The following is an 11,127-nucleotide window of genomic DNA, read 5'->3' as shown; positions in this document are numbered from 1 at the left end:
GAGACATCTGAATATAGAGAGTGTCCCAAACAAGTGTTAGGGAACCTCAGTTGTAAAAGTGACACAGGTGGATAAGGAAATTGGTAAGTCAAAAGTGGCTACCATTGTGAGGATGCAAATGGTCCAATGGAAAAGTCTGTGATGACAATCATCCCCTGATGTTCATGGCGGGGGTTGGGGGGGGAATTTGCAAGACCCCTGTGGACACTAACATTCATGGCTGTTCATATCTCTACAAAATGAAAGTGTTTGCAAACACCCTGTGCTTATCAATGATAATAGCTAATGTGATGTGTTATAAATACTGTTTATTCCATATGGCAAGGAAAATGAGTGTACATGTTCAGTACAGATGTGTGTTTTTTTTTAAAAAAAGCCAGGGGAGCAAGCCTGAGACAACCATCCCTTTGACTGCCTCATGGTCTGGGTAGGGGGCAAGCCTAGGAAGATCCCTGGCCAGTGCCACATGATATGCGCAGAGCATAGTACTCCTGAGACCATTCCTGAGATAGTTCCAGACATTTATAGGCCCCAAGCACCTCTAAAATGAACAAGTAAGTGGTGGAGAGATGGAAGATAAAGAGAAGCACAGTGTATGCACAGTGAAGGGAAGCAAAACTAAAGACTTGAGGGGAGTGAGGAACAGCCTGATGTGAGTAGCCAGCAATGCCACCTAAGGCCATGGTGAGGTCTTGGCCCATACTGCCACAAGGGTCACGCTCATAGGCCTGCAGGAGCTGGTGTCCGTTACCTAGTCTGGTCTGCTGCCTGGGGCCATGATGATGTTGTTGTGCAGAGCTGGCTCCACCCCTCTCCTGGGCTTTGTGGGAGAGCTAGCCCCAAAGGCACAGAGTAGGAGAGCTGTCCCTGCTCTTTGCGAGCTGCAGTACTCGGGAAACTGAGCCCCATACCTTGCCCAGCAAGCACAGCAGAGCTGACCCTGGTTGTAGGAATTGCAGGTGAGCAAGCCCCAAGGCTATGGGTATAAGAGAGGAGGCTCCATCACTCATCTGCATGAGGTAACATGGACATGGGAGAGATGCTTTCCTAGCCCCCACCCTTCACCGCCTGCAGCAAGGCAGTAGAACTGTCCCCAGGGTCAAGAGATCTAGCCCTGCCCCTCACCAGCTGCTACACTCAGGAGAGCTGGCCCTGCCCCTCACCTGGGCAGTACAGTAGAGTTGACCCTGGTGGCAGAGTTGTCCACCTGGTGGACAGGCCCAGAGGGCATAAGCACGGGAGAGCTGGACTTGTCTACCATGTGGTGGCATGTGGTGGCCTCTCCCACTGTGCCCCTTACTGCTATCTGTGCCAGGCAGGAGAGCTGGTCCTGGGGTCATGAGAGCTGGAGAGCAGGCCCTGTACCTCCTCTGGGCAACACAGTAGAGCTGGCCCTGGTTACAGGGGAGCAGAGGAGCCAGCCCTTGAGGCAGGAGAGCAGGAGAGCAGGAGAGCTCTGCCCCTTACTGGCTAAGACATTGGATGAGCCAGCTGGGGCAGTGCTGAAGACTTGCCCTGATGGTGTGGGTATGGAGAGCTGGCAGGATGATCAGCTCAGCTACTACCCAGACCCAGATATAGGGCTTTGAGTTGGACCACCCCAATATCTAAGGTATCAATGAACTTCTGGAGCATGAGACATGGCTGGTTGTACAGATACAAAGTTGTAGGATCTCCATGATACAAGGCAGCAACAGGATATCTGAGAGAAGTCCCAGTGAGGATCCAGTCTTGATAGTGTAGCAGCCAGAGGCCTCAAATCAGACCCAGGACTCAACACAATGGACATTTACAAGCAAAGAACTTTGGACAAAAGGGTATATCACAAGACACACTGTGACAGACTACAGCTTCTACAACAAGATTTTTTTTCTTTTGTGGGAGAGGTTGCAAGGGCAGAGGGCAGGCATATAGGGATGGGAAAATGAGTGGGATTGGGGTGCATGATGGGAAATTCACAAAGAAGCAATAAGTTATATAAACAAAAACAAACAAACACCCATGTTCTCATCTGTGGTTGCTTGAATCTCTGGCTGTAGAACTTGTGGAAATGATGGTCTGCTGCATTAGAACCTACAGGTTTGGAAGAATGTTCCATCAGAGTGCGAGAACCAGACAGGATGTGGGGGGGGCACAGCTAACCAGTACTGTTTTCTCTGGAGGGGACCTTGAGGTGGTTCTGGGAGTGTGGGAGTTGGGGTTGGGCTGGAAACAGTGGCAAATGCTACAGAAAACAAGGCCATTCTGAAAGCTGTTGGTGGAATGTTACTAATGGATCCAGATGTCAGAGCAGACCCACAGTCATGCTCAGACTCCAGCCTCCTTTATGCTTTGTGAACAAAATTGGAAATGCTTGGCAAAGGGGGCATGTACTTTTTTTTTCCTAACTCAGTGTCACAAAGCAGAATGTGAAAACATAGACTTATAACCCTGATCTTCATTCTAAAATCACTTAATTATAATAACAGTTATTATATAATAAGAGAGATAGGGAGAAAGAGAAACACACACACACACACACACACACACACACAGGCACATACACACTCAACAGTGGAGATGGCTGGGTAAAGGACCTATCTGGTTATATTTTATTATTTTTCAACTCTTTGCAGGTTTGAAAGTTTTCAAAACATTCTGAGGGCAACAAAAGGACAGTGAACAACAGGACGTAACAATGTTTTAATTCTTCCAAATGGCTACATTTTACCTATATCTAAGGTACAAATCTTTTTTGACCCAAGAAGAAAAATTAAACTTCCAGAACAATTTAATATTCTAAACCATATAAGAAAAAGCGCTGACTCAGTTCCTACAGAAATCCACCTGAGATTACTTAATGAGCCAGCTGAGGGCCATCCATTTACTCTGTATCAGATCTAAGGTGACGAGACTGTGGTCACCAAGAATAATTTAAAAGCATTTTAAATCTTTTTCATGTATTTGAGAAGTCATAAGAAAAATGTCTGTTTCTTGAATTGCCTCTCCTGCAGTCCTTTCTTAGCCCCAAGCCTTCTCCTGCTCAGTCCTGAGGCAGCCTTCATTCTCACCAAGCCCCTTCTGGCAGCCCACATCCAGCCTGTCCTCCTCTTCTGTTTTCAAATGTTTTCTGAGCAAGTCCTTTTGAGTTTCCCCAGTTGTGCAATCTTTTCATATTTTAAAGTCTGGATAAGATGTCATTGACATAAAACCAAACTTGGGCTCCAAAGTAAATTAAAGATTGTTTTGTTTTGTTTTTCTGAGCAGAACATGAGTGAATATAGTCCAGGAAAGCAGGTACAAGGTCTGTGCTCTGTGAATTTATATAGTCCCAGGAGAAAAGATTGTCAGGAACTGAGGCATTTACCAAAACAGCAGTAAGGACATCAGATAGGTGGGATACAGCAAACGGTGGTGGAATGGCCAGAGGGTGGTGTCTCACTGAGGGTCTCAGATATTATCTGATGAATTCTTAGTCTTTCATTTGATGGAAGTTTGTGTTCTGCTAAGTTAATACATACCAAAGGATTTTACCAGATAGTCAAAGGGATGCTACTATAGAGAAGTGGTTAATAAAGAGACCAGACCCTCTGAGGGTTGGAGGGCTGCCTCCAAGTTGTTCTCTGACCTACATGCATGCACATACAAATAATAAATATTTAAAAAAAAAAACAAAACAAAAAGGTGAAATACAGTCCAGATGTACTACTTAGGTTTTTGTCATCTTCACATAAACTTGAGTCACTTCAATGAGAAAATGTCTCCATCACCTTGGCCTCAAGACAGGTAGGTCTATGGAGTGTTTTCTTAATTAATGAAAGTAACCAGTGCTCCTCCATGCTCTGTGCTTCAGATCCTGCCTCCAGGTTCCTTAGTTGACTCTCTGCCTTGCTTTCTCTCAATGACACACTGAATATAAAATGCCAAATAATCCTTTCCTTTCCCAGTTGCTTTTAGTGTTTATCACAGCAATATAAAGGTGGGTTCATCACCAGATAATCTTGACTCTTGGTCTTTCTACAACGTCTTTGACACAGGTTCTGGTCTTGCAGGAGCATCAGTTCACTGAGTCAGCTTCCAAAACAAGGAAACCTAACTAACCTTCTAGTAGCTTTAGAGCTAAGTTTTTGTTTTTCACATGCTATCAAATCCACCATGAACAAAGATTCATCTTGCTCCATATACTTGCAGGGCAAGCCATACATGCTGATGTCAGGACTCACTTTTTCCTAACCTACTGTCACCGCTGTGGTCCCAGTATGGTTAGTTTGGGTCCCAGTAGACAGAAAGAGGCAATGTCAAATCCTATCTCATAAATAGCAACCATTTAATTTGTAAAAAGCATAGCCACATGGCTATATTTAAAACCCTGAATATATGGGGTCTGAGAATAGAGGCCTTGTCTTATATCCAGGAAGAAGGATGAAAAACACATAGCTCTGCTGAATCACTAGAAGTTTTTCTACATTACTCATTATTCTTCAGTTGAGACAAGTCTTCAATTCTAGTAGAAGAGTCAGGGTATGTGTTTGGGAGGTCCCTAGTGTGTCTGTGACTAGGTCAGTGTTACCGATGCTTCCCTAGCTGTGTGGAGATAATTTGTATGTCTGTTTATCTGCTCAATTCAGCTAACACTCCCTAGTCACCTGCATTCTGGGTACAACGCTAAGCACTAGCTATACAGTTCTTTGGTTTGTTTCTACAGAAGTCACAAACACTCCAAGTGCTGTGGTGTATTAAAGAAAGTTCACAGGTGCCTGTCCAGGTGCGTGCAAATGTATGTGTGGGTGTGTAAACCTCTATGTACATAGATGTGGAGGTCCAAGAACAACCTCAGGTGTCAATCCTCTCGAGTCTTGACTTTTGACACAGTCCCTAACTAGCCAGGAGCTCACCAGGCAGTCTTGTCTGGCCTCAGGGATCTGCTTCTCTCTGGTCCCACCAGCAATAGGGGTGCAAGCACACACCACCATACCTGGCCGTTTAACCTGGGCTCTGGGGATTTGACTCAGGCCCCTGTGCCTATGTAGCAAGCAGTTTATTAACTGAACTATCTCTCCAGCCCTTAATCAGAGTTCTTGAGGGAGGAAAGTACATTTGATTTAAAGAGCGCATTTTCTCCTCAACCTATGCTTCTGTTTACATTTTCTATTAATAATTAAAGTTAGCTCTTTCTTTTTTCCTGCTCATAAGTCTTTTATTTCCTCCAAAGCTTCCTTTAAATTATGTGGTTGTAGGGACAGCCACCATTCATTGTATGACGTCATCACTCTTCCAGTGAGATTTGGCACAGTTGATGTGGGACAGGGTTTGCATCCTTTCCTGGTGCAGAGCCCTGAGGATGTATGCTGAGAGGTGTGGGCAGTATGCCTCCTGTCACGTGTTCAAGTCCACCTTCAGCTGCTGGGACATAGAGAAACAGAAATAGGAGGTAGTGACTCCCAGGAAGATTATGAGTCTTTAATCTTTATCATCCCCAGTTTAGAGATAGGAGCCGATGCAACCCCTCTCTTCATTTAAACTACATGAGCTGGCTTTCTACATTTCTAATTAAGAGTCTCAAATGATTCAGGAACAGACACCATGTTTTTAAGGAAGAATTTGTTCAGAGTATAATTATTTCTAACTCTTGAATTAAAGGAAAATGAAAGAGAGTGCTATTTAAAATGGAAAGAACTGTGAATAGTTTAAATAACTATACACAGGCTAAACGCATAGCAACAGGTCTGAAAACCTGTTCTAAATCTGAACATTCAACAAGAGCTATTTAAGAGGTAAAGAGATGTAAATTAGTTGCTCAGATTTTAAAAGTAGGGTTTAATTTTACACAAAATGTGGAGGCCTGCTATTCTTGCCTCGGTTCTATTTTTATAGTGTCACAAAATGATTCAGTCCCACATACTGGTCTTCTAAAATGTTACTATTATGCAGATGGCTGGAGCAAACAGATGTAAGAAGATTTAAATTTGCAGCTCCTCAGCCTGAATGAGCTGAACCACCCATGTGTTAAATTTAATATTGTGTTAAAATAAAAAATGAAGCTTAATTTTGAGATATTTATATACATACATGTTTATTTAATTTTCTTCCAGGTGTGTGTTGTTTGTTGAACGTATCCACTCTGCCCCATCCTCCCTTCCCCACCTCTCTCCTCCCGACTCCCATTAGCTCCACTTTCTTCTAGACACTTCAACTTTTACTTTCATTCAGTGTGTTCAACCATATTTTTATGCAATTATATAAAATTTATTCACAACCACAAATAAAAGTAGACAACCACAAACAAGGGTAGATAACCACAAACGAGAGCAAACATATATTCACCTTTCTGAGGCTGACTTAACTTCATGTGATTTTTGCCCCAGTTTTGTCCACTCTCTTGTAAGTGGACACAAACTACATTCTTTTTTACGGCTAAACGATATTCCCTTGGATGGGTGAACCACGTGTCTTCTCATGTAACGGTGACATTACGTCACTGCTGTGAATGATGCCGCAGTAACAACTGATGGGCGTCTACACAATATTGACTTGGAAACCCCCAGATAAATGCCCTGGAGCGGTGCAGCTGATTGATGTAAGGGTCTATTTTTAGACGTCTGAGGAAGCGCCATAAGTGTTTTCCACAAAGGCTGGGCCGATTTACATTCCCACTAGCACCAGTGCACGAGGCCTCTCTTTGTGTTCCCTCTGTGCCAGCATGTGTTGTTTCTTAATGACTGACATTCTCACTGGAGTATGTGTGAATCTCCATGGAGGTTTGATTTGCACTTCTCCCATGATTTGTGGAGTTGAACAGTTTTAGTTTTAAGTATGTTTATTGGCTTTGTGCATTTCGTGTGTGTGTGTGTGTGTGTGTGTGTGTGTGTGTGTGTGAATTCTCTTTATTAGCCAGTCTATTTATTGGGTTGTCTTTTTGTTTAGTTTATTTATTTATTTATTTATTTTAGCTCTTTGTGTATTCTAGGTGTTAGTCTTCTGCTAGACATGAAACTAGCAAACATTTTCTTTTTTAAATGGGTTGTTTCTTCACTGTTTCCTTTACTGCACAAAAAATATTTAATTTTCCAATATCCAGATTGTTGATTATTGGCCGTATTTCCTGAGTAACTGAGGTTCTATTCAAAAAGTTCTTGCCTGCACTTCCATCTAGAAGTGCTTCGTCTTTCTTCTTGAAGCTTTAGAGTTTCAAGTCTTATGTTAATGCCTTTGATACATTGGGAATGGTTTTTTATGTAGGGTTAGAGATAAGGATTTACTTTATTTTATATGTGGCTATCTAGTTTCTTTAATACCATTTGCTGAACAGGCTGTCTTTTTTCTGATGTGTATTCTTGGCATCTTTATATAAAAAGTAAATGAGGCAGCTGAGGCTGTTTTATTCTATTCCAAGAATCCAGTGTCTAGCTTTGTATCACTATTTTGTGTTTGTTACTATGGTATGGTGTAGCAAGAATATGGTATGGTATAGCAAGAATATGGTATGGTGTAGCAATTTCTTCCAGAGCTGAAGCATTCTATCCTCCAGGGATGCTCCTGAAGACTCAGAAACTTCTGAACTGAAGCTCCTTAAGACTCTTGAAAGTCAATAGCTCACAAATCTCAGGAAGTCCCTGAAATGTACCAGATTCACAAGGCTCCCTAAGTCTATGTAAACAGTAAAAGCCCCTAAGGAGAGGAGACTGTCTAACCAAGAGAGATGTCCTCAAGTTGTTCAAAGAGCTGCATCATTCCAGCTTTTACGTGTTGTCCCTCATGCTGGTGGTAGAGTGGGATGTTTCAGTAACGCATTTGTACTTGAGTTGCCTGTATTCTTGCAAACAGCTTCAGTAAACTCAGTGCCTCATCAAATTGTATTATCTAATCTCATTACTTTGTCTTTCATTAGTTTCCTATCTGTGGTGAGTGACAATTTCGTACATCTCCCCAGGAACCAAGCTAAAGAATACATGGCTCTGCAGTAGAATATGAATTAGGTATGGCTGTTACTTCTTTGGCTCAGGATTACATTGGCTATCTGAGATCCTTAGTGTTTCCAAATAAATGTTGAGAATTGTTCCTTCTATTTCTGTGAAGGATAGGGTTAGAATGTTGATGGGAATCACACTGAATTGGTAGATTGCCTTTGGTAGATAGCCATTTTCACAATGTTGATTGCTCCAGTTCCTAAGGATTGGTTGCCCTTACATCTGTAGCTGTCTTCTTCAGTTTCATTCTTCAGTTATTTCAATGTTTTCATGCTAAAAGTCTTTTATTGCATTGGTTAGATTTAATTTTTATTTTATTTTATTGAGGCAATTGTGAATAAAGGTTTTCTCTACTTTCTTCCTCAGCCTCCTTGTTATTAACATTTAGGAACAGTCGGTCCACCTATTTGTATGTTAATATTATATATTGCTACTTTGATGAAAGTGTCAACTCTAAGTGTTTTCTGGTGGATGCTTTAAGTCTTCTTATACAGAGAATAGAATCATCTACAAGTAAAGATATTTTGACTTTATTTTTCCTATTTGTTTTCCCTTTATTTTCATGTCTTATCCTACCACTTTAACCAAAGCTTCTTGAATTATATGAATAAGAATAGAATAGGAAGTGCCCCTCCTTATCTTCTTTCTGATTGTAGTGGAAATGTTCTCCTGTTTATTATAAAGTTGACATAAGTTTTTTTTTTAACACAGGATCTACTAACGTTAAAATGTCCCTTCTCTTTGTGTGTGTGTGTGTGTGTGTGTGTGTGGTGTACAAGCATGTGTCTATGTGTTCATATGTGGAGTCCAGAGGAGGGTATTGGATTCCTTCTCCTATCATTCTCTGCCTTATTCTCTTGAGAAAAGATCTATCACTGAAGATGGAGTTTACTACTTTTCCCATAGAGCTAGTGACCAGCAAGCCCCCGTGATACACTTTTCTCTGCCTTTCCACTGTTATGGTCACATGTGCATGCAGTCATATTTGGCTTTTTACACGGGTGCTAGACTTGTCAAGCATTCTTACTCACCAAGTCATCTTCCCAGATTTGAATACGTTCCTTTTCCAGATTTCTTTTCTTTTCTTTTTTTTTAAGGATAGTAAAAATGCATGCTATCCCCAACTACCACGATTTATGCAGACAAGTTTCCCCCTTTGGGAAATTGCAGAGGTCAGAATATCTGGTATGCAATAGGTAAGCCTTGCCCGAGAAAAACCACCCCATGATGATGGCTTCCCTGCTAGGTAAGTACTTCTTTTCTAACTGTCTTCTAAGCTTTAATATAATGTTAGATTCTGTCAAAATCGTTTTCTGCATCTATTGAGGTGACTGTAGGATTTCTCTGGGATATGTGTTCTGGATATGACTGTTCTGGATATGACTATTGGAAAGATAAATATGAGATCTGAAACATGGTGGCTACTGCTGTGGCTTTTTAAAAAATTTAAAAGTAATTTGTTTATTTTTCCTCTTCTGTTCTTGTCTTCTTTGTCCACATCCAAATTTTTATATTTTCTTTGGCTATTAGTCATAGAATGTTCAACCATTGTAAAAGCATCTTTCAATATTTCATTTCTCAAATCCTTCCAGTTCTTATCCCAATCATTGACTTCTGAAATATAGCTTGACTATATTCTGTTATACAGAATGTATTATTAGCTCTCTCTCTCTCTCTCTCTCTCTCTCTCTCTCTCTCTCTCTCTCTCTCTCTCTCTCTGTATGTGTGTGTATGTGTGGTGTGTGTACATATCCAATAGCAGTTCCTTCAAAATCTTTCAAACTTCTTTATCTTCCTGTGGAATGATACTAGAAAGAGCTGTTACAGTCATATTTCATGGGTATAAGCCCTGTAATCTTAGTTAGTTTGGTATCTGGAGTGGGAAGATCACCTGTTTAATAACTGTGGAAGCTACAGAGTGAGTTCAAGAGCAGCTTAGACAATGAAATGAGACCTTGTTTCTTAATGAAAAGCAAAGAGAGGGGTGGGAATATGGCTTAGTAGTAGAGTGCTTTCTCACCGTGTATAAAGACCTACCTTCAATCCTTAACAATTTTGTGGTAGTTTGAATGAGAAGGGCCCCAATAGGTTCATTTATTTGAATGTTTGTTTCACAGTTAGTAGAACTGTTTGGAAAGGATTAGGAGGTATGTCCTGTTGAAGAATTTGTGTTGCCAGGCCAACTCCAGGCCTGGAGTGTGTGTGTGTGTGTGTGTGTGTGTGTGTGTGTGTGTGTGTGACTTTCTTTGCTTGATTAGTATATAAAATTCTCAGCTATTTTTCCAGCATTATGCCTGTTTGCTTACTATAATGATATAATGGACTAACCTCTAAAAGTGTAAGCAAGGCCCCAATTAAATGTTTTCTTTTATAAGAGTTGCCTTGGTCATGGTATCTCTTCACAGCAATAGTAACTAAGATAGGAGTTGGTACCAGGAGTGGGGTAATTCTGTGACAGGATTGGCCATAGTTTTGTATGGAGGAATATGGAAGACTTTGGAAATATGGCTAGAAACATGGTTCAAAGCTCTAAGAAGGGGATTAATGGGTCATCCTCGTAGGATCATGGAAGACTGTAGGGTTGAGGGCCTTAGGACTATGGAGGCCTGGATCAAAGGGTTTCAAAGTGAAAGAATATTAGTAAGTGGCCTACAGACCATTCTTGTGGCATTTTGGCAAATACTGTATCTGGAATATATAATGTGGTTCTACAATTCTTATCCTATCCCCACTGGTTGGGATATTCATTGTGGCAGAGGAGTTGCTTTGTCTAACATTCATGTCTTAACTTCTCAACCAGGATAGTACTTGTATTATCTAATATTTATGTCTTAACTTGCTAACCAGATTATCAGTTACCCATGTACATGTCACTTTCTGCCATGTAGGATGCCAATTCCCAGAGATATCTTGGGAATTTAAAATTTATTTGACCCCTACTCAAAATGGGCATTTTATTCGAAATAGGTGTAGGTGTCTCTCTTATGTTGGGATCCATTCTAGGGGAAGCTTATAAAGGAAAATACCAAAGCAAAATATGTATAAAAAGATAATACATAGGTGCAGGAATTACTGCTGAGTGGATAATGCAGGACCAAACTTATTATCGATAACTATACAAAGCAGTTCTAACTGACTTCCTCTGTGATTGGTTTCCAAGAACATCAAAGCACAGAACATC

The 11,127-nt window shown here is 41.1% G+C and overlaps 1 non-coding gene across 1 annotated transcript; it reads right to left on the bottom strand.

Annotated features, from left to right (window-relative positions):
* Positions 1–9,038: 9,038 nt before the first annotated feature.
* On the bottom strand, positions 9,039–9,200 carry LOC114623873. Its single transcript, XR_003711840.1, has one exon. It is a non-coding gene; the product is annotated as a U1 spliceosomal RNA (small nuclear RNA).
* Between the last annotated feature and the right edge of the window lie 1,927 nt (positions 9,201–11,127).

The sequence above is a fragment of the Grammomys surdaster genome, unplaced genomic scaffold, assembly GCF_004785775.1.
Source record: "Grammomys surdaster isolate TR1022 unplaced genomic scaffold, NIH_TR_1.0 64, whole genome shotgun sequence".
In the NCBI taxonomy this organism is placed as follows: domain Eukaryota; kingdom Metazoa; phylum Chordata; class Mammalia; order Rodentia; family Muridae; genus Grammomys; species Grammomys surdaster.
This window is presented reverse-complemented; position numbering and strand designations above follow the sequence as displayed.